Below are 27,673 nucleotides of genomic sequence, written 5' to 3' on the forward strand. Positions count from 1 at the left end.
AATTATCACTATTTGCAGATGACATGATTCTATACCTAGCAGACCCAAAAGGGTCTACAAAGAAACTATTAGAGCTAATAAATGAATTCAGCAAAGTGGCAGGCTATAAAATCAACACGCATAAATCAAAGGCATTCCTGTATATCAGCAACAAATCCTCTGAAATGGAAATGAGGACAACCACCCCATTCACAATATCCTCAAAGAAAATAAAATACTTGGGAATCAACCTAACAAAAGAGGTGAAAGACTTATACAATGAAAACTACAGAACCCTAAAGAGAGAAATAGAAGAAGATCTTAGAAGATGGAAAAATATACCCTGTTCATGGATAGGTAGAAGTAACATCATCAAAATGGCGATATTACCAAAAGTTCTCTATAGGTTTAATGCAATGCCAATCAAAATCCCAACGGCATTTCTTGTAGAAATAGAGAAAGCAATCATGAAATTCATATGGAAAAATAAAAGACCCAGAATAGCAAAAACAATTCTAAGCAGGAAATGTGAATCAGGCGGTATAGCTATACCAGACTTCAAACTATACTACAGAGCAATAGTAACAAAAACAGCATGGTACTGGTACCAAAACAGGCAGGTGGACCAATGGTACAGAATAGAGGACACAGAAACCAATCCACAAAACTACAACTATCTTATATTTGATAAAGGGGCTAAAAGCATGCAATGGAAGAAGGATAGCATCTTCAACAAATGGTGTTGGGAAAACTGGAGATCCATATGCAACAAAATGAAACTGAATCCCTTTCTCTCGCCATGCACAAAAGTTAACTCAAAGTGGATCAAGGAACTTGATATCAAATCAGAGACATGGCGTCTGATAGAAGAAAAAGTTGGCTATGATCTACATACTGTGGGGTCGGGCTCCAAATTCCTCAATAGGATACCCATAGCACAACAGTTAATAACTAGAATCAACAAATGGGACTTACTCAAATTAAAAAGTTTTTTCTCAGCAAAAGAAACAATAAGAGAGGTAAATAGGGAGCCTACGTCCTGGGAACAAATCTTTACTCCTCACACTTCAGACAGAGCCCTAATATCCAGAATATACAAAGAACTAAAAAAATTAGACAATGAGATAACGAATAACCCAATCAACAAATGGGCCAAGGACCTGAACAGAAATTTCTCAGAGGAGGACATACAATCAATCAACAAGTATATGAAAAAATGCTCACCATCTCTAGCAGTCAGAGAAATGCAAATCAAAACCACCCTAAGATACCATCTCACTCCAGTAAGATTGGCAGCCATTAGGAAGTCAAACAGCAACAAGTGCTGGCGAGGATGTGGGGAAAAGGGTACTCTTGTACATTGCTGGTGGAACTGCAAATTGGTGCGGCCAATTTGGAAAGCAGTATAGAGATTTCTTGGAAAGCTCGGAATGGAACCACCATTTGATCCAGCTATTCCACTACTCGGTCTATTCCCCAAAGACCTAAAAAGAGCACACTATAGGGACACTGCTACATCCATGTTCATAGCAGCACAATTCACAATAGCAAGACTGTGGAACCAACCTAGATGCCCTTCAATAGACGAATGGATAAAAAAAATGTGGCATTTATACACAATGGAGTATTACTCTGCATTAAGAAATGACAAAATCATAGAATTTGGAGGGAAATGGATGGCATTAGAGCAGATTATGCTAAGTGAAGCTAGCCAATCCCTTAAAAACAAATGCCAAATGTCTTCTTTGATATAAGGAGAGTAACTAAGAACAGAGTAGGGACGAAGAGCATGAGAAGAAGATTAACATTAAACAGGGATGAGGGGTGGGAGGGAAAGGGAGAGAGAAGGGAAATTGCATGTAAATGGAAGGAGGCCCTCAGGGGTATACAAAATTACATATAAGAGGAAGTGAGGGGAAAGGAGGGAAAATATAAGGGGGAGAAATGAATTACAGTAGAGGGGGTAGAGAGAGAAGAGGGGAGGGGAGGGGGGAGGGGGGATAGTAGAGGATAGGAAAGGCACAGAATACAACAGACTCCAGAATGGCAATATGTAAATCAATGGTTGTGCAACTGAAGTGATTCTGCAATCTGTATATGGGGTAAAAATGGGAGCTCATATCCCACTTGAATCAAAGTGTGAAATATGATATATCAAGAACTATGTAATGTTTTGAACAACCTACAATAAAAATTAATTAAAAAAAAATCATTAATGTACTTTGCTTTTTCTTTTTATTATTAGTCACTCATACTTCTTCTTTGGTAAATTTTTAATATTATTTGGGCATTTTTTCAGAGTTGGCATTTTACTTACTCATTAACTTAAAAGAACACTTCATATGGAAAGAGATTTGTCCTTCATTAATATACACATTACAAGTATATTTATAAAGAACACTTAAACTCAACACTAAAAAAGCAAATTACCCAGTTAAAAACTAGGCAATCATGGCAGTATATTACCTGTAGTACCAGCTACATGGAAGGCTGAGGGCAGGAAGATCACATTAGAACCAGGAGTTGAGCAACACAGCAAACATTAACTCAAAAAGGATAGGAAGGGGATCTTAATCAACATTTCTCCAATGATACACAAATACCCAATAAGTACTTGAGATTTTACTCAAATTGGACATTAGGAAAATACAAATTAAAACCATGAGATACCACTTCATATTCATTAGGATAGCAACTATATTTTATAAAAAAAAAATTTTAGCATCCATGATTTTAAAAAGAAACTTTTGAGGAAAATAACGAAGGTTGACAAAAATAAGGAGAAAATGGAAGGGTCTAAGAAAAATAATTTAGCAATTCCTCAAACAGTTAAACATACAGTTATAATGTAACCTAGCCATTCTACCCGTAGGTATAGACTCAAAAAATGTGAAAGCACATGTCCACACAAAAACTCAAAATGAATATTCACAGTAGCATTATTCCTAATAGCCAAATATCTATAAAATAAAATAAGGCATACCCATACAATGAAATATTTTTTGACCATAACATGGAAAAACCATGAAAACATTATTTTAATAAGTCTAAGAAGACAGACACATAAGACCACGTTTTGTAGGATTCCATTTATATGAAATATCCAGAATAGGCAAATACATAGAAACAGATAGTAGATTTGTGGTTGCCAGGGTCTGGAGGAAGGCAGGAATGCACTCCAACTGCTAATGGAATTCTCTTAGGGATGCTAAAAATATTCTGAAGTTAATAGTAATGACTGTACAACTCTATGAATAAAACAAAAATCATAGAATTATATATTTTATAATTATAAATTTTATTGCATGTGAATTAGACCTCAACTTTTTAAAGATAAAAAAAAATAAAAACAGAATGATAAGCATAAAAGTTAATATATAGCAACCCTGGAGTTTATGAGACCAGAAATTCTACTTTGTGAATTTATTATCATTGCAGTTTTGCTTATATTACAGTAAAAACTAGAAATAACTCAATGCCCATCAATATGGGATCAGGTAAATTATTGTGTAATAAACTATGAAAAGTTGGGGGGTTCTATTGTTGCTGTTGTTTTTTCAATACTAGGATTAAACTCAGGGGTGCCTTACCACTGAGCTACATCCCACCTTCTTACTTTTTATTTTGAGACAGACTCGGTCTGTCTCAAAAGGCGCTCAGTCTGACCTCAAATTTGTGATCCTCCTGCCTCAGGCTCCCAAGTCACTGGGATTACAGGCATGCACCACCATGTCTAGTTAAAACTAGCTTTTAAAATGAAAGCTCCATAATATTGAAATGCAAGATTTCCAAGAAATATTAAGTTATGAAAACAAGGTAAACAAGTTATATATTAAGTTATGAAAACAAGTTATATATTAAACAAGTTATATATTAAGTTATGAAAACATGTATGTAAGTCGGGTGCAGTGGCGCACACTTGTAATCCCAGTAGCTCGGGAGACTGAGACAGGAGGATTGTGAGTTCAAAGCCAGCTTCAGCAAGGGTGAGGTGCTAAGCAACTCAGTAAGATGCTGTCTCTAATTAAAATACAAAATAGGGCTGGGGATGAAGCTCAGTGGCCAAGTGCCCCTGAGTTCAATCCAGGTACCACCGCCCCCCCAAAAAAACAATATGTAATGCATTCTACCAGTTATATTAAAAATATACACATAGTCACATATACTTATATATGGAATATTTAAAGGAATAGTAACTACTAATTCTCTAAACTAATTGAAAGGATACTAAAAATAAGAGATTGATTGAATAAATAACTATATATCAATAGATTTAAAGTGTTTAAATAAACAACTTTCTAGAAAAAAATTATCAAAGTGATCTCAAAAGTAAATAGAAAACTTCAGTAACATTTTTCAAATGGCTAATAAAAATATGCCCATAAGAGATGTTATTTACAGTACATTAAACCAACAAAGGACTGGTATTTATAATTCATGAAGAATTTATATAAATTAATAAGAAAAAGACAGACATTCCAAATGGACAAAAACTTAGATAGGCACTTCAAAGAGGTGAGGCCAAGAGGCATATTCAAAGACTGTTTAATGTATTTAATCATAAGGGACAGGCAAATTAACAGCATACTATGACACCCAACATACCAACTAGAGTGGCTAGAATAAAATAATTAAATATCAAGCTTCAACAAGAATGTGGAGTATATAGGTATGGTGGCATGTGCCTATAATCTCAGCAGCTCAGAAGGCTGAGGCAGGGGGATCACAAATCCAAAGCCAGCCTCAGAAACTTAATGAGGACCTAAGCAACTTAACAAGATCTGTATCAAAATTTTAAAATAATAATAATTTTTTTTAAAGGGCTAGAAGTATGACTCAGTAGTTAAGCATTCCTGGGTTCAATCCCCAGTATGAAAAATTAAAAAATAAACAGAATGTGCAGTAAGCAGTACTCAAACACTATTGGTAAGACTGCAAATTAGTTCAACAATTTAACTAGCAACATAATTAGAGTTGAACATATGTATAGTCTAAGACCTAATAATTCAACTCCTAGGTAAAAGACAATGTGTAAATATGTCCAACAAAATGTCTGCAGCAGTCCTATTTGTATTAGCCAAAAGGTAGAAAGTACCCAAAAGTCCATTAATACGAGAATGGATACATAAAATGTAGTGTGGTCTACTGTATAATTATCTACACAATAAAATACTATACAGCAAAAGAATGAATGAACCATAACCATACAAAACAACATGATGAAGCTCACAAATACACTGTTGCATGAAAGAAGCCATAAATATAAAAGAATTCATCTTGTATGATTTCTTTTGTATAGAGTTCAAAATATAACAAACAAAAATCTTAATCTGTCTTTTAGAAACTAGATAGCGGTCAACTGGAGAAGGCAGTGGCTAAAGGGTCAAGAACAGGGGCTTCTGAGATACTGGTAATTTTTAATTTCTTGCTGTGGATTCCAGGTTATATGAAATTTTTCAATCTGAAAAAATCACTGAACACTGAGCTTTATATTTATGACTTGTGTATGTGTGTAGGTATGTGTAATACTTCAGTTAAAATTTTCTTAAAACAAAAATTTCCACATAAATTTTTCATCAGGTACACAGTATAGAGATAATTTTTACTGTACATATATGTAGAAAAATTCTATTATTATATAAATTTTCCCACAGAATAGAAAATAATAAAATAGAGCATTCCTCAGCAAAATATTACAAAAGAAATCCACCAATATATTCTTTAAAATAACCAAATTTTAAAGAAATTAAAATTTAAAATTCCCCATCTTCTCTGGGAATTTAAAAGTGGCTTAACACACTAGAAAATCCATTAATATAATTGGCCATATTAACAGAATAAAAGAAAAAACTCATATGACTTAGCTCAAGAGAGAAAAAAAATTTGTAAAATTCTATTTAGACATACTACTTAAGAAAAGAACTTCTAGGCTGGGTTGTAGCTCAGCAGTAGAACTCTTGCCTAGCTTGTGCAAGGCCCTGGCTTAGATCCCCAACAAATTAACAGCACACTATGACACCTAACATACCAACTAGAGTGACTAGAAATGAACACATAGAAATGAATAAATAAAATAAAGGTATTGTGTCCAAATACAACTAAAAATAAATAAATATTAAAAAAAGAACAGAACTTTGACCAAACTAGCAACATGAAAAACTATATATCAGGAGTCTCTTTAAATTAGAAACAAGACAAACTCCGACTATCACTGCTTCTACTCAAAAATTTTAAAAGTATGAGATTTGGAAAAGAAGAGAAAATATTGTCACTATATGATTCTCTCCATGGAAAATATGAAAAAAAAGTTTGCAAAGCACATTAATAAGAAATCAAGTTTTCTCAACTTAGAAATCAGAAAAATCGTCTGATACAACAACCAAATAACTCCCACTTAAAAATGTTATCAAAAACCCATGAATAATTTTAACAAACAAAAAAATGAAGTGAAAAATCTTTGGGGATAAGATTCTTTGCAAGCACTTACTACAAAGAGCAAGAAACAGACTTCTAAATTACTGGTGTTAGAGGCAGAAGAGAAGGACTGTTTATAACTGAAATCCACATTTCAAGGAAGATATTTGACTTTTGTTTTTCCCATTTCTGGTCTCATCATTTTCAGGGATAACAGCTCTTCACCATAATCATTTTTTTTTTTCAAAACATTCCAGAGCTTCTGAAAACATACCAAAACAAAATTAAATCTAAAGGTCAGATAAGTTACCCACTAGAGAAATGAGGCAAACTCAGTCCAGGAAGTAATCTGATTCCTTTGTTATCACTATTATTTTTAGCTGTAGTTGGACACAATATCTTTATTTATTTTATTTTTATGTGGTACTGAGGATGGAACCCAGGGCCTCATACATACGAGCGCTCCACCACTGAGCTACAACCAACCTGTCATCTGATTCTTGATAGTGCAAAAAACTAATACTTTAAAAATAAAAAAATAGACAAATCTTAACCTCAATGAAATAAAATACGTAAGTTTAGAATTCCTACTAAGAGCAATGTACATTAGTTACATGCTATATGAAGTCCTTGAGAGTATTCATAATAAAAGTGAACATACTAGAGTCTCAGAAAGTCTCTGTAGTACTCACACATTATCAATCACTTAGAAAATCTAAGAAATAGGACAAGGAAGAAAAAAAACAACAACAAAGTAACCCAAGGAAACAGATAACAAAGAAAAATAGTTGGACAAACTCTTGGAAACTTGGGACCATGGTCTGGAACTTAATATTAATGAAATGATCAGCTTAGAATACCAATTTAAAGCAGTCTCGAATAGTGGTTAAGAAAATACCAGCCCACAGGAATTTTCCACAAGCCTTCCCAAATTTATTAGTCATGGCAGTAAATAGGAATGGCCTAAGGAAGTATACTTTTACTATGGGTTAGATTTCCTGTTTGTTCTTTTCTACCTTCATTTTTACTTTCCTCCTAGTAGATTGTTTTTAAAGGTATAAACTGCTTTTCTTAAAGTTATGGACTATGCTAATTTTCCTAAGTTTATTTGCAAGCTTCCCCACCTTTTATACCTGTGAGCTCTTGCTCCATTCAGTTTCTTAAAAGTAGAATGTCCTTGCTACTCAACCTTCCAGGCATAATTTAAATGTCATTGCCTCTCTGAAGAATTCTACAGTAATAAAATTAACTGTTCCTTCTATGTTAACTATAAGGTAAAAAAAAAAAGAAAAAAAGAAAAAAAAGAAAAAGAAACAGCACTTAATGAACTTTTGCTGCAAACCAAGTGCTCTATTAAAAAACTTCATTTTAATCTTATAGACAATACTACAAAGTTTAGTTATCTCCATAACAGAATGGAAACACAATAATGTCATGGAGTTCAGATTTAAACTAAGCCTATGTGATTTCAAATTCCATTGTTTTTATATAATTTCATGCTGTTTCTATTTTGTGCCTTATTACAGGCTTAGAATGAGTTTATTACCAGTCTACTCATAGATGATGGAGCAAGATAGCTCCTATCTTCTATTAGGTTTGAATCCTCCTGTCCTAACAATGACAGTATTTATGTATCACATAGTACTTTTGTAGTGTCAAAAATTAGCACCTGGAATTCTAGCCACAACACTAACTAGGATCAGTCCCGTTTTCCTACCATAAACAATGAGAAAATTGGGGAAATATACAAAGAAATTATTGTCACATATTGGACAAAAGTCAGCATAGGAAAATGTACAATGTCAGCCCCCAAATCATCCTAATGTCTAACTGGTAGCAATTTTGGGGATGCAACACAGAGAGTGATAATCCACCCAGAGTGCAAAGGTCTTGTTGTATTAGTGTAACAGAGTTCAGAATTTAAAGGATAGGAATCTTCAGGACAGAGTACTACTTTCAATGAGTTTCACTATTCTAAATACCTTATATAAGTGGAATCATATACCATTTGGTTTTTTTGACTGGCCTGTATCACTTAGCATAATGTCCTCAAGGTTCATTCGTGCTGTGGTATGTGTCAGAATTTCCTTTTTAATGATGAATAATTTTCCATTATATTTATATGCCACATTTTATTTATTCCTTTCTCTTTTGATGAACATTTGGGTTGATTCTGCCTTTCAACTATTTTTAAAAATGCTGCCATAAACATGGATGTACAAATGGTTTTTCTACTTCTCTGCAATCTGAGATAACTATGGGAAAAGTCAGAGAAGACCATGAATTAGGAATGGGATGATTGATGGGTAGGGGCTAACATTTTGCCAAAGAATCCTGGAAAACCAGAGAAAGACCTTATAATAGTAGCAGTTGTCTTAGATGTGTTTAGATAAGACTTGGAAGATAAAGAACAGAACCCCACCCCACCGCTGCCTTAAGCCATTTTTTACTACTGTTACACAAAGAAGCACTGATATCTCATTTTATATTTCTAATTATAAAACTAGGGTCTATCAACTTACCCTACCTAGTTTGATAATGATTTATAAGCTACTGTTAATAGGGTATACTTTTAAGATGAAAGACAACACCATAACCATCTTATTTTAGAATAAATCAAAGATAAAACTTGGCCATATAGCCAGTGAATATGTTCAACTAATTAACTTATCCTGCAGGCAATGCCTTTGTTGGCTTAATATTTCAAAAGTTTTCTTTTTTCAAGATCATTCTTGTCTACCTAGAAATGATGAACATTAAAATTAAAGCTAGCTGAAAAACCTATTTAGCCAAGAGAGCAAAAATAGTTTTTTGGTGCTTTTTTTTTTTTTTTTTTTTCTGAAAAAGAAAAAGAGGTTAGTGTGTACTTTTAAAACACTAACATGGTATTTTATTTTTCCTTTCAAAAAGTAACATGGAAATTAATGATAGTTCAAAGAAGAAATATAGAATATTCTGACAATAACTGAAACAACTCTGAAAAAACAAGTTCTGCCTCAGAATTCAGTTTCAACTTAATATTAATACTGAAAATGTACATAAAGGTGTAGTTTTTGTATGAATTCATAAAGTAGCTGACATAATTAATATCAGGGTGTTCCAGGGTTTCTTTTATTTCTTTATCAGTAATACTTACTCTTTTAATGAAAATGTTTCTTGGAAGATTATAAGTAAGAGAGTCTAGTAACAGATTTTTTAAATAAATGATAAGAGAAACTGTAGTACATTTCAACTTCCTTAGCACCCAACAGAGTGACTAGCATTTAACAGGTAGCCAAAAAAATATATAAATTAATGAGTGAATAAAAGAACAAATGTAAGAACGAGCCAATGACCTTGGCTATTCCGTCATATATATTCACCCTATATTATTATCCTCTTACAGTTAAAGTATGATCACTTTGATTTTAGTATTAATTAAAATGTGTCAAATATAAATAATGTCTCCTGGAAAGAACATTATTCTCCCTTCTAAACTCACAGGTTAAGTCCTTTTAACTTCGGAAAGACATTTTAAGAGTAGACAAGAATAAAGCACCTTGCAAAAGCAAACAGACATGTTTTAATAATAACATATACATATTCCAATTTATCCATTTATGATCAAAGAGATTCTCTGTTTCTTAGCCAAATGACAGGGAGTAAGACTGGTTATAGGGAACACACCACCAAAAAGAGTCAGACTGAATTTTATAAATCAACTAATTTTACTCCCTATCTGATGATTACATTTCTTCTATTATCACATGCCCAGAGGTAGGTAGTTCAACAACTCCCTGGAAAAATCACTACTTAATTCCCAACACAGTGCAGTCCATTCCATTTTGGGGGGTGGGGGAGGGTGCAGGGGGTGGGGATCAGTTAAGAAACAGAGACCTCTCCTTTTATATCTCCATATACCATCAAATAACTGGTCATCATTTTGCTTTCTGGGACATCACAATCTCATTTTAACCTCCCTTTTGTAGAAATGCTCTTTAAATAAATATTAGGAGATGGCACTTATGACCCCTTAAAGGTTAAACATCTTTCTTTCTTCAGTTTGGTTATTTGGAAAAGAAAAAAAAAAACTTATTGTTTTAGCCATTTTCTTCTGAATGTGCTTAAAGAACAGAATAACCTTTCCTGCCCACATGCTTCCATTTATGTACAATGAATTGAAATGCATTCTGCTGTCATGTATAACTAATTAGAAAATTTTTTTAAAAAAAACTACAATGTACATTTAAAAAAAAGAACAGAATAATCTGACTTGGAAGAAAGAAGACTATCATCAATCCTGTTCCAGACACTCTTATTAATATAGCCTAAGATCATAATGCAATTTTGGAAAGGAACATGACAACATTATTGCTCATATTAAGTTTGCAGTTGACTTAAGATATTATCTTTTTTCTACCCCTAAATCTAAGCCATTTCTCCCTGATTCCAAAATACATAACATCATACATTGCATTATGAACTTGTTCTCAGTAAATTTTATCATACTGGTTAAGCCAATCAACCCAGCATGTTTGGCCTTGTCTGATTCCTGTCTCCATCACCTAATAATTGAACCATCCTTCCCAACTGCATATGAATTACAAATTTGATCAGTATATCAGATATATATATATATATATATATATATGTAACAGAAAGTTAAAAATAGATTTCTTATTATCTCAAGACCCTCCCTCCAGGTTAACATACATTCATACTTAACACTCTTTTAGATGGTTGTTCAACCAGCTTCATACCAACATAACTGTAATAGCATTCTCATCCATCATGCCTACAGTGATATCATAAGATAAGCCATGTCAAAAAGATTTATAAAATTCAAGCACTTATATGGTATGGTCAACAGTCTAACAAATTTCTAAAGAAGAATGAAATTATCTTAATCCACCATAACTTCTAAAAAAAATTAATTCAGGCTGGCTCCCAGAGATCATCATTTTTCCTCCTGAGTACTCAACAACCGTCTGCTAAATGACCTAATCTGGAATTTTACTGAGGTTCACTTCATACTCACCAGCTATAGTAAACAAGAAAGAGAACCTCAGGTGCTATTGCCTTAGGCTCTGTAATCTGCTCTTTCCCCTATCATTTTCCTGCCTAGGACTCCATCTCAGGGATCTTTCCCAGGCTGCAGAGCTGTGGCAGGGGATATACCAAAAATGGGTTTTTCAGATTTAAACACCCAACTCTGATTCCTAACTGCTTTTCCCCCATGTTCTTTGAACCAAACAAGAGGAGCAATAGTTATCTAATGTTTGAGATTATCTGGATTACTTTTCTTCTCCATTAGTATATGGTCCACAGTTAACTATCATGAAATGATTTCTAGTAAGGCTTCACTTTTACACACTCTCCAGAAAGAAATAAAAGCTAATAAAATTTTAACACAACTATAATCTGTGAACAGAAAAGAATAGTTTGATATGCAACTGTAATATCATACCTTTCTGGGGTTTTCTGTGTCATTTACTTGGCACAAACTCTATATAGTTGTATGCTTTTAGTTCAAAAAAATCTCAAAGTACTCTTATAGGCAAAACCTACTATGACCAGTCAGTAAATAAATCCAAACCAAAGCACCACTGTTTAGTTCTTAGGCAGTATATAATCATACCAAATATTTCTATGAGACAGACTTTTTACAATATAAGATTTTTACCTCTTAGAAAGAAAAGAACTGGGGTATGGCAAAAATGAGCAAACTCAGGATAGAGACACATGGAATATTATGCCCCTAGTAATGCTTTGGAAATAGTTCACTGGGCTTGGAGGATTTGTTAGTTTTGGCTTTGTTTTTTGCCATAAGAAACATTGGCAAATTTGATTCAATGGTTTTAAAGGTCAAATTATTATATCTATCTACTATTTGAAAAATAAGAATAACTTTGTCATTTCACTTAGAGAATTAGAATTAGACTCAAACTTTTAAAGACCTTTCAGAAGTGGGATATTTAATTGCCTAAATTGGGGTAAATCCAGGGCTAGACATGTAAATGCAAGCAAAGCAGACAATTTCAAAGAAAAGTATCAGATCCCAAAGATGAACATACTGGCATAATATAGGAAATTCCAACTGAAAGTGCTGTCTATACCTGCTGCCTACAGCAGGGTAACCCACTACCCTACTGCCCCTCCCTGGAAGTTGGAAAAGTCATTGTTCTTTTCCTTTTTTCAGTACCTCATTTCCACATCAAAACGCAAAACCAAAAATCATTAACTGACACAATAATTTTTAAAAAATATTCTTCTTTTAAAAAACATGTCTCAAGGGGCTGAGGTTGTAGCTCAGCAGTGGAACATTTGCCTCACAAGCATTTAGAACTGGGTTCAATCCTCACTCAGCACCAAATAAATAAAGGTATTGTGTCCATCTACAACAAAAATATTTTTTTAAGTGTCTGGAGGGGCTGAGGATATAGCTCAGCTGGTAGAGTGCCTGCCTCACATGCAGAAGGCCCTGGGTTCAATTCCCAGCACCACCACCCAAAAAAAAGTGTCTGGAAATTCTATTGTATGTCATGCATACTATGCCCATTACAGACATCCTAGAATAGGAGAAGCATACTTTCATTACTGAAACCTTGGATATCATTTAGTCTAGGGCTTTCATTTTTCAAAAGTTCAGGGAACTTAAGTGATTTACCTGCAGTAAAGCAGCAAGTTAGTGGAAAGATCAGGAAACCGCCACAGATAATTCTGCTACCTCTGTAAAATAAGACACCAGGTGTCACAGGAACACTCCTAATCCCTACTTTACAGGAACTAGACTTTGCCTGACTGCTAAATATCTTATTTTTTAAATGTCTGCTAATTCAAAAGTCCAACAATTTTCATTTAAACAAAACTAAACTAAAACATCACTCTGCATACTCATAAGTACAAAAAAAAACGGGTGTTGAAGTTATTACATACTATAAACTACATTTTACAAACCACATTATAATAGTCTAAGTGTATAGTAATCAAATGTCATCACATATAATTAAAGATAAACTCAGTGTGTCAAAACAGAAGATCAAAGCACTTTTAATACTGTAGGCCCATCATTTTCAATGGCCTATTCCTTGATCATGCCTTTAATTCACACAATTTGGTGAATCAGTACCTCCTCCTACTGCAGTTGAAATAAGCCCCCAAAACCCTACTTTCAAAAAAATTGACAAACATAAAAAATATTCTCAAATTATGTGTGTGAAAAAATTAGTAAACCACCAGTTTTCCATTAAACTTGATCCTAGAAAGAATAGATAATATGTTGTTTTTCATTCTCTAAATCAGATTCTGATCTAAGCACACATTTTTTAGTTAAAGGAAGAGTTCTTAGCCTCATATGTGAAAAGTACATAATCTGAATTTGCTGGTATTCCCATTTGCTGGTGGTTGATTGTTTTGTTATTAATACCAACTATGGCAATGAAACACTACCTACTACCTAAGCAATTCAATAAAAAAGAACCAAGAATAGTATCACTCAGCATTATACAAAAAAAAAAAAAGAAAGAAAGAAAGAAAGAAAACCCTTCTGTTGCAGTTATTTTATTCCTTTAAACTTTGGCTGAACCACACTGGCTGGTATTTTGCTGAGGGAGTGATTGCCAAGTTATCCACAGGCACATACACAACAGACAAACCACAATATGGAGAATGTCAGCCATTACTCCTAAGAATCTCTTCACAAAAGTATGTGCTGAGTAATGAGGAGTTCTTCAGTAAGTTCAGATAAGTGTAGAGTTAGAATAGGCCTTCAGAAATAAAAAATCAACTGAGATAACCGCCTCAGATGACAGTTATGAAAGTCAATACTAAGAAAACCTGTGTACTAAACATTCTTCATTAAAACAGAAGAAAACAATGTTTTGGGCTGGGCTGTAGCTCAGTGGTAGAGCGCTTGCCTAGCATGCATGAGGCACTGGGTTCAATGCTCAGCACCACATAAAAATAAACAAATAAAATAAAGGAATTCTGTTCATCTACAACTACCAAAAAAAAAAAAATTAAACACAATGTTTTAAGAGTTCCTGAATGCTTACAGATTAAAAATCCTAAATAATCCTGAATAATAAATTCAAGTTTATTATGGACCTTAACAAATAAAAGATGAGCTGCAGGGAAACCAGAGCCTCTAAAAGGCTACAATGTACCTTCTCAGATGCTGACTTCAATATGAACAATATCCTATCTGTACTCATCCTTAAAAACTTCGATTGAGTCATTTTCTTAGAACCACATTTATTTGATAATAAAAGACCTCTTCTTGGGCTGGGGTTATAGCTCAGTGGTAGAGCGCTTGCCTTGCATGCACGAGGCCCTGGGTTCGATCCTCAGCACCACATAAAAATAAATAAACAAAAATAAAGATATTGTGTCCATTTACAACAACAACAACAAAAAATATTTTAAAAAAGACCTCTTCTTGACAACCTGAGAGTTCTAGTCTTGAGAAACATATTTTAAAAAGTCTAAGATGTTTCATTCCAATTTCACTGTCTGCTAAAATACCACATCAGATGGGAAAGCTATTTTGGAACACGTATATGGAAAGGAAGTCAACAATTGCAAAGGGTTTCCTCAAAGGAATGATGAAAAGAAATAACATGTGAATTAGTACAGAATTCAGTGTTTGTGTGTATATGATATTACACTTTGGACTATTCAAGTTTCTTCAAGACTCAATAAAACAAAACATAATGCCTGTATTGTTACATTGGTGCTCTTTGACATCTTTAATTACTCTTGAGTTCATTAATCTGATATGTCCTTCTCTCCCCTTAAACTACAAAATATGTAAGAACTTTTGATTTACTAAATATATTTAATTTTTATTACAAATTAAGTATTACATGTGCCTGAAAGTATGGAAACTAAAATTATAGGATAAATTATCTATCTATAAAAATTTATAATCTAGTTTAGAAAAGACTCAACATAAACCTAAATAAAGTATAGCATGCAGGTATATACCAGTATACACGTGTGCATACCCACAGCACTAAAATACAACAAGAAAAAGAACCAAGGTACAGTGGAAATAATTATGCAATTCCATATGAGGCATTATACAAAATTCTGGGCCTTTAATAAGTGTCAGTGTTTTTTAAAAACACTTGTCAAACACAAGTGATATGACAATGAAATTTCTATTTACCAATCCTTATATAGAAGACACAAAAAAGCTGCTAAAAAAAGTTGTATTGGGAAGATAGGCAAATTTAACAATATATAATACTGAATTTGATCAATATACCATGCTTATGTAAAAGAATGTCTTTGTTCTTAAAAGACATATACTGGGGCTGGGGATGTGGCTCAAGCAGTAGCATGCTCGCCTGGCATGTGTGCGGCCCGGGTTGGATCCTCAGAACCATATACAAACAAAGATGTTGTGTCCGCCGAAAACTAAAAAAAAAAAAAATATTAAAATTCTCTCTCTTTCTCTCTTTCTCTCTCTCTTTAAAATAAAAAAAAAAAAAGATATATACTAAAGTATTTAGGATAAAGAGTCCCAATCTCTGCCATTTACTAGCAAGTGGTTCAGAACAAGAGTACAGTAAAAAGTACACATACACACACACACACACACACACACACACACACACACACACTTAAGAGACAAAAAAAAAAAAATAGCAAAATGTTACCATGTGAATGGATCATAGGAACTGACTATACAATACTAGCAACTTTTAATTTCTCCAAAATGTATTTTTTAGCTTAATGAACATTTAAGCTAAAATTAAAAAAAAAAAAAAAAAGAACAACAAAAAAAAGCCTAGGTGATGCTCGTCTCAGTGGTGCATGCCTGTCATTCCAGCTATGAGAGGCTGCTGCAGAAGGATTGCTTGAGCCCAGGAGTTCAAGACCAGCCTGGGCAACACAGACTACTGAGTAGTCTTCCATTGTATGTCTATACTACAGTTTGTTACTCATTCACTTGATGATGGACCTGGTGGTGACTTGCAGTTTGGGGCTATTACAAATAAGACTGCTAAAACAGTTGTATATAAGTTTTTGTTTCTATACCTTCAATTATCTTGGGTAAAAAGCTAAGTGGAAAGCTGGATCATATAGTAGATATGTGTTGAACATTTTAATAGACTACCAATCATACCATTTGACATTTACAAAACGTAATACTGTCATTGTCATTATTTTTTACTTTCCCACCTGCAAGATGGGAGGGTTTTAGTTCCTCCACATACATACTTATCAACACTTTTATAAGATTTTTTTTTCACTTTAACTTTAATAGGTATTGTATAAATAAAAACATTGCAGTTTTTATTTACATTTCCATGATAATTAATGATGTGGGGTTCCTTTTCATGTGTTTACCATCCATGTATCTTCTTTGGTGGTATGTTTGCTAAAATCTTTTTTCTGTTTTTGTTGGCTTGTTTTTTTTATTGAGTTTTGAAAATTCCTTATATATTCTGGCTGAAAGTCCTCTATCACATTACTATATCTTGCAAATATTATCTCACAGTCTGTGACAAATCTTTTCATTCTCTTTTGAAGAGCTGAAATTTTTTATTTTGATGAAGTTCAATTTATCAATTTGTCTTTTTATCAACTGAGCCTTTGGAGGCAAATATAGCAAAGCTTTGCAACAAAAAAAAAATTTCCCGTTTGCTCTTCCCCCTTCCACTGGTACTATGATCAAACACAGGGCCTCATACATACTAAGCAAGTGTCTACCACTGAGCTACATTTCCGGCCCATCTTCCTATTTATTCTTTTAGAAGTTTTATAGTTTTAGGGTTTACATTTTAGTCTATTTCTCCATTTTTTGGGTTAATTTTTATATGGTGTAAAATATTATACAACTTATTTTTCACATGGATATCTAATTGGTTCAGTACCATCTGTTACAATTTAAAAGACTGGCTTTTCTCCAGTGAACTGCCTTTATACTTTTGTCAAAACTAAGTTACCCATGTATATGTTGGTGTTTGTGGAGTCTCCATTCTGTTCCACAGAAATATTTCCCTATCTCTACATTAAACATTAATACTACTCTACCAGGAGGATGGCAAGTTCAAAGCAGCCTCAGCAATTTAGTGAGGTCCTAGGCAATTTAGCAAGACCCTGCCTCAAAGTACAAAATAAAATGGGCTGGGGGTACAGCTTAACAGTTAAGTGCCCCTGGGTTCAATCCCTGGTACCAAAAAAAAAATTTTTTTTAAATACTACTATTCTACCTTGAGTTATGATTTATAAATCTTGAAATCAGGTAGTATTAGTCTTCTAACTATACATTCTTTTTAAAAGTTGTTGTTTATTTATTTGGTCTACAGTGATAAAAATAAAGAATTTCTTTTTTGTAGCTCAGCGGTAGAATGATTGCCTAGCATTTTCGAGGCCTTGGGTTTGATCCTCAGCACCACATAAAAATAAATAAATTAAATAAAGGTATTGTGTCCAACTATATCTAAAAAATAATTTTCTTAAAAAAAGAATTTCTTTCTTTCTCCCCACGCCCCCAGTACTGGAGATTAAACCCATGAGTACTTTACCACTGAACTACAACCCCAGAGCTCCTTATTTTTTTATTTTGAGACAGGGTCTCACAAAGTTACTTAGGAACTCACCAAATTGCTGAGGCTAGCCTCAAACTTGTAATCCTCCTGCCTCAACCTCCCGAGTCACTGGGATTATAGGCATGTGCCACAATGCCCAGTAAGAAATTTCTATTTTTTAACAATATAAATTCCATTTAGTTTTTCTTTTGCAAAAGTTAATTAGAAAGATAGAGAATATAGACATTCAGGAAAGACTGAAGAGGCCACCGTTAGCAAGTCGATCTGCTAGACCTATTTCTCAGTTTAAGAGAGAAAACCAACAATTCTAAAAGTTAAGCAATAAACCTTCAAAGAAGGCAAAGTATGGACTTCACAGAACTTATTTTACAATCTATACTCTAATTATCAAGCATTGTGCAGGTATCTTCACTCAGGATTTCTGTTCAAAAATTTATGTAATTTAAATAGCCACAATTTTAAACTTGATAACATGCAGTAACAGAGTATATATTTAACATCTATTATGTCCTCAGAAATGTTCTAGACTCCATTCAGAAAAACTACAAGATCTTCTACCACACTGATTTCCACTTAGGAAGAAAAGAAAAGAATAGACAAAAACAAAAGTGACAAGAAATAAACAAATCAACATAAAAATAATGGAGAAAGAGCTTAGTTCAACAGTACTATGGAAAATAGGGTCCAATAAGATTATTATGAAGACTCCTTAAAGGAAATTATAAGTCAGGGTTTGAAAGAATATTGGTAAGATTAAAATAAATTACATCAGTTGATAGGAGAAAGCATGAAGTTATTTTAGAAATATTATCCTATCAGGCAAGAGGCTGAGGCAGGAAGTTTACAAATTTGAAGTTAGCCTAGACAATTTAGTGAGACCCTGTCTCAAAAAGAGAAACTAAAAAAGAAAAAAAAAAAGGTGGGGGCTGGGAATGTAACTCAGTGGTAAAGGGCCCTGAGTTAAATCCCCAGTACTAAAATATTCTAGTAGAGCCAGGTAACAGAAGTTTTAAGAGTAACAGAGCCAGGAGTGTGGCTCTGGGCAGAGCACTTGCCTAAATGTGGGAGCTCCTGGGTTTAATCCCCAGCACCACACACAAAAAACGAGAACTACTAAGGTTAGTGAGATAAGGGAGAAGACTGTTCTATACTTCAGGCATAAGGAGTTGGGGGGACAGACCAGAGAGGTAATATTGAAATGTCTTAAAATACACAAATAACCTGAAAGTTTTAAGTATTTATTTACTTCAAATGTTCAAACCTATTCAAAATTAGAATTTAAAACTCTGTTTTAACTAAACACACTTAATTATATATTTTAAAATTATATACAAATCATAATTGTACTTTTAAAAATCACTCTTGTGAGGTAAAAACAACTCTCCACATCATCTTCAATGGAGTGAGACCTCAGGGCTACAGAGTTGTTTACAGTGAACTCTGAGGCACTTCCATTGCCAAATCTGCCCACATTGGAGTTTCATGTTTATATGATGGTTAGCCAGTAAAGTCCATTTTTCTTTCTTCTCCTGCTTTAGTAAAATAGCTTTTAGCATATGGAAGCATTTTCATATTGTCAGTCCTGCTGAAGGGAAAGGAGAACAATCTGCAAATGCCATCCAATAAAATGTGAACTTTCAAGTGAGGCTGATCAGACAAAGTTTCATGTGGCAAAAGTTGTATTCAATAAATCTTTCCCTTTTTTCCAGAAGGGAATGTTCAAATTTATAACAAATTCAGCAGAGTGACCAAGGAAGATGGAAACCAAGTAAAAACTGTGAGATTTGATCTTAAGGATATAACTAGAGATTTTCAGAAAATTGAGTGCTGAGGACTGAAATGCAAATGACTTTAATCTTTATTTAAAACTCTTCATAGAAATACTGATGTGGTGGTGATAAGCACAAGACAGAACAGCAGTTGGGGACGGAAGTAGAATCCTCTGAGGGCAACACTCATACATCTTCCACATGCTTTTTCAAGTCTGTCTCTGCCCCTCCTTCACCCTCTCTCCTCCCACTTCTACTTTTCCCTTTACATATACCAGGTAGTGTCCACTGAGTAGAGAAGTGGGACACATGTGTGGTGTATAGAACGAGTTAGAAGAAAATGAAGAGATGTCATAGTCAGAGAGAGTATTGCCCGGTAGCCTCATGAGGAGTCCCTCACAGGTTCAGGGGATCTCAAAGACATGATGCAAACAGGAGGTATTAACTGAAGTGATCTGTGAAGTAACCAGGTGTATATGCAGCTGATGGGCTTTGTCTTCTGAAGGATATAATGCAAACATCATGAGCTGTAAGGATCAAAAGAAAGAATGAAGAGTTTTAGGGGCTGGGGTTGTGGCTCAGTGGTAGAGTGCATACTGACTAAGCATGTGTGAGGCACTGGGTTTGATTCTCAGAACCACATATAAATAAATAAAGGTCCATCAATAACTAACAAAATATTTAAATAAAAGAAGAAAAGGAAATTCTTAAAAAAAAAAAAAAAGAGTTTTAACCTTTCTACTTTCTTTAACTCAAAGTGCTCCAGCCCTCCAAACAGGAATCCTGGCTGATACACCCACACATACAAATAACAGGAGGGGAATTTTTTTAAATATATAAACACAAGTAATTCAACCACATGGAAACAAAAAATGTGCAAATAATAACTGAAATCACAGACTGATATTATAAATAATCCCAAAACCAACCTTAAATAGAATTAGAGATGATGAGGAGAAGGAGGAGGGAGAAGACAGGGAGAGGTGGAGGAAGAAGAAGAAACAACAAGGAAATATTGTTATTGAAACTAATAATGTGAATGGAATTATATCTTAGTAAAGGCACCAAACTAAAGGTTGCCAAAAGGAGCTTCCCTTCCCACAGACTCTCAGGCCTCACTCTCCAGGGCTGGTGCTCAATATACCAAGAATGATACGGAACACAATTAGCCACATTATTTTCAGGCTGTATGCGTACCTATATTTTGATTAATATTATCACTTGATTTTAAATTTTCTCAGCCAATAATAAAAAGATGTTGACACAAATTCAGCAATTCGCCCTTTCTTTGTGAATCAAATCCATGAAACTTTCAAGAGAGAGAAGATAAAAATAAATTCCTTTTTTCTACTTATCTAAGCCAAAGGGCTTGACCAGGCCCATAACTGAAGCAGAATAGGGATCAGAGGCCCTGCATTGCTTGCTACTTAGTACCTTTTCTGCTCCAGGCAACTCTGAAACTTTTGCTTTAATAGTTCAAGGCTAAAAGCCAATTTTGATAGTTGGCCAGAGGGAACTTTTTAAAAAATTAATCTCCTCATATAGCAATGCTTCTTGAGGAAAATGATGAAATGTGGTTCCCAACTATTCTGAAATCAGTTCGTCCTCATGAATGGCTCTGAGAGATATCACTTATTCAGCAGCACCACCAAAAAAAAAAAAAGAAAAGAAAAAAAAGAAAGAAATTTGTAGCTGAATCAAGATTTCTAATTTTTAATCAACCAGCCAACATCTCTGCACATGACAATAGGTACACATGAAGGAATAAGATTTTGCTCCCACAAAATTGGAATTCTAGTTGGAAAGGAAAATTAACCCAGTTAAACTAATTAAAAATAAAGGGATAAACTGTTCAGTATTTAGCATTAGTACAGCAGGAATTCTAAAATTAAAGGCTAAATAGCCCAGAAAAGTGCAAAGTGGCTTTATAAAAGAGGTAGAAGGAACACAATAAGACTGGAACAGACAGAATCAGCAAGATTTGGAGCTGGGGTTGCAGCTCAGTGGTAGGTAGAGAGCCTGCCTCACATGAGTGAGGCACTGGGTTTGATCCTTAGCACCACATAAAAATAAATAAACAAAATAAAGATATTGTGTTCATCTACAAGGAAAAAAAATCAGCAAGATTTGGAAAGACAAAGAAGGTAATCATTACCATGAAGGAAAAAGCAAAGTAAAACTGAACACAGTATTAGGGATAGAGATGGTGTTTGGTCTAAGGTGTAAGTGACCAATTTAAGTAAAGTAGGTGTTTGTTAAACACAGTTGAACTAAGATCAGGGGACTGGCTTAGGGAAGATGTTGAACATCGAGGATATAAACTTGAAGATTAGGCCAAGGAGAGTCACGATAATTATTTGTGAGGGACGTTAGAGATTTTCAGAAAATTGAGTGCTGAGGACTGAAATGCTTTAGAAAGGGTTGTTTTAAAAAGATCATGGAACTAGGCTCAGTGGCGCAAGCCTGTAATCCCAGCGGCTCTGGAGACTGAGACAGGAGGATTGCAAGTTCAAAGCAACAGCGTTGCACTAAGCAACTTAGTTAGACCGTATCTCTAAATAAAATACAAAATAGGGCTAGGGATGTGGCTCAGTGGTGAAATGCAAAAAAAGTACAAAAAAAGCGGGGTGGGGCATGGAAAAAAATATTGTAAGCCATGTAGATGTGAACTAATACCAGTTGTAACTTGAATAATAGCATCCATTTATGCAGCATTCAACAATATTTATAAATGTCACTGTTTATCATGCACATTCGAATACAACAGGATATTACTGACCCATAGAAACTGAGATAACGAATGTTCATTGTTCTAAGCTGCTGAATTTTAGGATAATTTATTAGCAATAGATAACTAATATAGACATAAAGTCAGCAGAGGGGACCCCAAATAAGGTAAGAAAGGCAGGAGAACTGAGGATGTGCACTGCCACTAAAGACCAAAAAAGTAAAGTTTCAACAAATACTAGATAGGTAGTGCCAGATATAAATGAGTAATACAGCATGATAAAATGGTTTTTTAAATGTTATTTAATTTGGTTTAGGTCATGAATAATAAAAATTAGATTGTGTACAAGAAAGTGATTACTGTTAATGGTCAAATTGCTGTTTTCCTCCTTAAAAAGTGAATAGGAGAAAAGCACAGGCAGCCTGATAAACACCATAAGTCTAACTGTGTGGGTTAACTAGTAACTGATTAAATGGCTAGTGAAAGGCATAAGTCTCACATATGGCAGTGAGGGTTTTTATAAAATTTTACTTCTGTTTTGATCTAGTACCTAACTTCAGTCCTATACTCTCCCCACAACAAAATAAGAAGTATAAATCTATTCAAATTTTTTATCACATCACCTGCCAAATGGTGCTAAATATTATTAGCTACCTGTTTGCTATCCCAGCTACATTGAAAAGTTCCTGTAGCTTATTCATCTTTGATGTCACAATACCTCTAACAATACTTAGTCCACAGCAGATGTTTAATAGCTAATTGAAAATTAAATATATGCATACATCATAGATCATTTTTAAAGTATCAAGATTTTTCTTCCATTTATGTCTCTATCAGATAGTACGTCTTCACTGTAATTCCCTAAAATTCAGCATTATCCCACCTGTCCATCTTAGAAAATGAGTCAAATTCCTTCTATTACATATATTCCCTTATTCAATCTGCAGATTTCACTTCTTATATTAAGACACTTAAGTGTCATTTTCCTATCCAAGGTAGCAATAGTGAATTAAACAAGTGTTTTGTTGAAAAGATCAATCTTCAAAAAACAATATTAATTTAAAATAGAGTGAATGACACATTAGTATCAATTGTTAGCCATCATTCAAATAAATGATTCCTGTGTTACCTTTTTTACAACTCAACTGGGTGTTGTGGTCTTCATTTCTATAAATTCCACTACATTTCATACTCAATCCTGGTCAAGCCTCCATCTCAATTATACTGACCTGAACAATCTGGAATTTATATTATTTCATGGATTTCTTTCAAAATCATCCTAGGTTTTGGTTTAGAATGTCAAAATCTAAAAACTTGCATTCCCTTGTCCTCAAATTGATAATTGACTGCATAAAGTAACTGAGGTTATTTTAAGAGAATTGAGCATAAAAAATAATAAAATGAAGTTATTAAAAATCAACATTTAAGATAAGCATTGAATGCTCAATTTTATAAAAGTCTATTCAAAGAACAACTAAATTCTCAGTTTTTAAAAGAATTCTAATACACCAAATTAAACTCTAATTTTGCCACTCAAAGTATAAATAGGATACTACCAATCTTAAGGAGTTGTAATCTGGACAAAATCTTACATTGAAAATGTTTGTGGTCTTTTACGCAGAACAGCTGCCACCCAGGATGACTAAAATAACACAAATTAGATTTAATTGAGGTAAAGGACCACACCAGGTTTGTAATTCAATTTGTCCTATGTGGTGTGGGTTTGGGGTTTTCCTCCTCCAGCAAACCACAGTTTGAAAACTTCATCAAATGAGAAGTACAAAAGAATAAAACTATATAATGTGAATGTTTAGCATGAATAAATCCATTTTAACAGTTTAGGCAATTTTTTTAAAAACCTGATGTCAGCAAGCACTTGTTTTGTTTTATTCACTCAAACTTCTTTTTTTAATATTTATTTTTTAGTTGAACACAATATCTTTATTTAATTATTTTTTATGTGGTGCTGAGGATCAAACCCAGGGCCTCACACTTGCTAGGCAAGCGTTCTACGGCTGAGCCACAACCCCAGCATCTTATTCACTCAAACTTCTTACTGCCAATTTCTCATTCTTTTACAATCTATCCTATCTGTGAGTTTTATTTTGATATACTTTCCCATCTTAGCATACTATTTACCCAAAAGTGCAAAGTAGATTCCAGGTTAGTTTTAGCCCATTTTTTTTTTTTTTTAACTTCAGTCCAAAACCCTGAGGATCATTAATGACAGTTAACGCAGAGCCAGCAGTGGACCAACCTTTCAAGTGGCCTCAGGTATGACTGATTAGATGTTGTTGATAGATATAGCTAATTACACTGTCATTACTGTGTTGATAATTTTGATCTCTATGGATCTAGTCAGCATAGACCTGTCCCTAGAAGAATGTTTAGATAAAATGTCCTGAAACTAGACAATCCCTGATCCTTGTTGGGATATATTCATACAAGGCAATTTGATCACTAAGGAAGTTTTAGGGGGAAAGTTAGGCTTACAAATTTAGTGTTGCTTTCACCATTCCCTTCCCATTAGAGGTCACAGATTTTAAGCAAAATTTGAGGGGAAAAAAGAATTTTCCAAATGAGTTGGTTGCCCAGGTAACTCTCAATAAGGTTCCAAACCAAAGAGTCTAATGTAATTAGCAGGCTTCATTTCAGAAAAATCTTATTGAACAAGATTTCTCTGATAAATACAGTGTAAGCAGAACATGGCAACAGGAATGTGTAACAGGTTAATAACCAATCAGAAGACAAGGTCACCTTCTTTTGATATTGATTACATATAAAGTATCTGGATTCTTGCATGTGTTAGAAGTCATTTGGGGGATGTGGTAACACACACCTATAATCCTAGCTAGTTGGGAGGCTGAGGCTGGAGGACTGAAGTTCAAGATCAGTCTGGGCAACTTGGTTAGACCCTGTCTCAAAAAATAAAGGAGCTGGAGACAGAATTCAGTGTTTGCCTAGCATGTGCAAGGCCCTGGGTTCTATCTCCATGGCTGCGGAGGAGGGGGGGCGTCAAATTATCTTGGAAAATATGAGCACTTTTACTGAGGCAAACCCTTGTCTCTATAATTTTTTCTCTGGCAAATACAGACATGAAAGGCACCTGGCCTAATAATTCTCTCTTGCATAACACTCCAGAACACATCACAAAGCTGTCCCTTCTAAAGGCTCAGTTCTTCCCAGGTGTCCTAAAACACTAAAACACACCCAAGAAACTTGAATATCTTAGGTTGTTCAGACAGTATAGCTGTCAATCATGTTAAATGTAGAAAGAAAATTATTTTTACATCATTTTTCAACAATATTGGTATCAATGAGACATATTTTTTCTAGTTAAAAGAGCTAGTTATTCAGTCTTCTCCCTACTATCAGACACCACCTGAGGTAAACTATAAATCCTCCTCAAAGACAAGACCAAGAAGCACTACTGGTTAATTATAGGGGTTTCACGGATAAACCAGATGCTGAGTACCAGATGGTTAAGATTATAACCAGCTAGAACATGCATAAGACACTCAAACTGTCTTAGACACCTAATCATTGTTTTTATTTTATATATAGGTAGTGCCCTTCTTAAAGGCAGAAGAATGCACTATTATGCAAGGCTATCTTTAATCTTAAATTTGTTCATATTAAAAACCAGTTCTATACAATTTTAAAAGGGTTAATTCCAATAAATTAAATAAATCTCAAATTGTAGAGCCATTGTCATGGAGAAATTAAGGCAAAGCAGAGTGATATGACATCCAAGGCAATATGTTAAGATTACAATGTAGTTAGAGAGTAACTAGCCAACTCTTTTCACCAAGGCAGAATGATCTAAGAAGTCATATAACAACAATAACACAAAATAAAAAATGTCCAAAGGGCAATATGGACTATATCAAGAACTATATATTCTTCAAGACCCAGCTCATTCCCCTCTCTCCATTTCACAAATTTCCTACAGTGCTATTAAACTATTTCATTTATTTTTAAGTTCAAAGCTACAAATCAGTTTACATTTACAGACAAAAAAAAAAAAAGATGCAAAGCAAGTCAACATTCTCCTCTCTAAATTGCCTTTGTTGGTTACTTAACTGATCTGACTTCTCAAGTTCAAGAGAAATTTAAAAAGTAACTATGAAACTTACACATCCATATTCCAAGACCAACTCTACTAAATCTATAGATAGAAAGAAAACATGTTCCATTGGCATGAAAACTGAAACAAACTTAAACTTGTAACTAATCAAACATGAGTCATCTTTTTAAGTTCAGATGAGACTGCTGAAAAAGGAAACAGATCCTTCCTTACACTATCAGTTCAAATGTCTTGCCTGCACTGAGCCTGGTCTGAAGCATTCCAGAGTAGTTTCCCTACTGGGTTATAAACATGACATTTCATTTGAGTACAGGTCATACTTAGAACAGTTTCATATGTGTTTATAAATAATTTGATTGTGAAATATATAGTTTAGATATTGTAATATTTAATATTTTCACATCATAACAGAATAGTCCCCAGATGTGCAAAACACAGGAAACGCTGCTAGACTTCATGCAATTGAGTGTCAGTTTTTTTCACCAGCTGGACACCAAATTTTGAAAAGAATTCTCATACCAGGGGTGATATCCATTTGGAAAGAACGACAGTGAGAAAAGAATGAGTTCTTTAAATGGTTTCCTCAAATAAATATCTCTTTTTGTTCATGATTGTCTTCCCTTTATAGAGAAAAGGTTTGGTGTCTCATATAGAGAAGAAGTCCAACAGGTGTTCTTCAAGAAGCATGTCTTTTACATATTTTTGTAAAAAGAAGCAACCAATCACAAGAAGGTGAGAAGAGGAATTTAAAAAGAGAATCTTATAGGATATCTGTACTGAAAGTGTTGGAATTCAAGTAAAGGTGAAATTTTACATGATTTTCTAATCCAGGGTTATCTAAATGACAGACCTCATGAATAATCTGAACAAACATAAACATCCAAATATACCTTTAAAAAACATCAAAAAACTGCAATCCCAGCAACTCATGAGGCGGAGGGAGGTGGATTGTAAATTCAAGGCCAGTCTCAGTCATTTAGTGAGATTCTGTCTCAAAATAAAAAAAAACAAGGGCTGGGGATGTAGCTCAGTGGTAGAGCACCCGTGGTTCAATCCCCTTGGGTGGACTAGAATACAAAAAGAAAACAAAACCTAGGCCATTGACTTTTGTAAAAGGCAGCAAATAACGTAGAACATTAAGTTGAGAAGAACTAAA

The 27,673-nt window shown here is 34.1% G+C and overlaps 1 protein-coding gene and 1 non-coding gene across 2 annotated transcripts in view; one reads left to right on the top strand and one right to left on the bottom strand.

The window, feature by feature from the left end:
• Nucleotides 1–27,673, bottom strand: part of Rad51b (RAD51 paralog B) — a 574,557-nt gene that overhangs the window by 430,732 nt on the left and 116,152 nt on the right. The gene's annotated exons all lie outside the window — the stretch shown is intronic.
• Trnav-cac (transfer RNA valine (anticodon CAC)) lies at nt 12,808–12,878 on the top strand. Its single transcript has one exon. It is a non-coding gene; the product is annotated as a tRNA-Val (tRNA).

Source organism: Callospermophilus lateralis, chromosome 3 (genome assembly GCF_048772815.1).
Source record: "Callospermophilus lateralis isolate mCalLat2 chromosome 3, mCalLat2.hap1, whole genome shotgun sequence".
NCBI lineage: Eukaryota > Metazoa > Chordata > Mammalia > Rodentia > Sciuridae > Callospermophilus > Callospermophilus lateralis.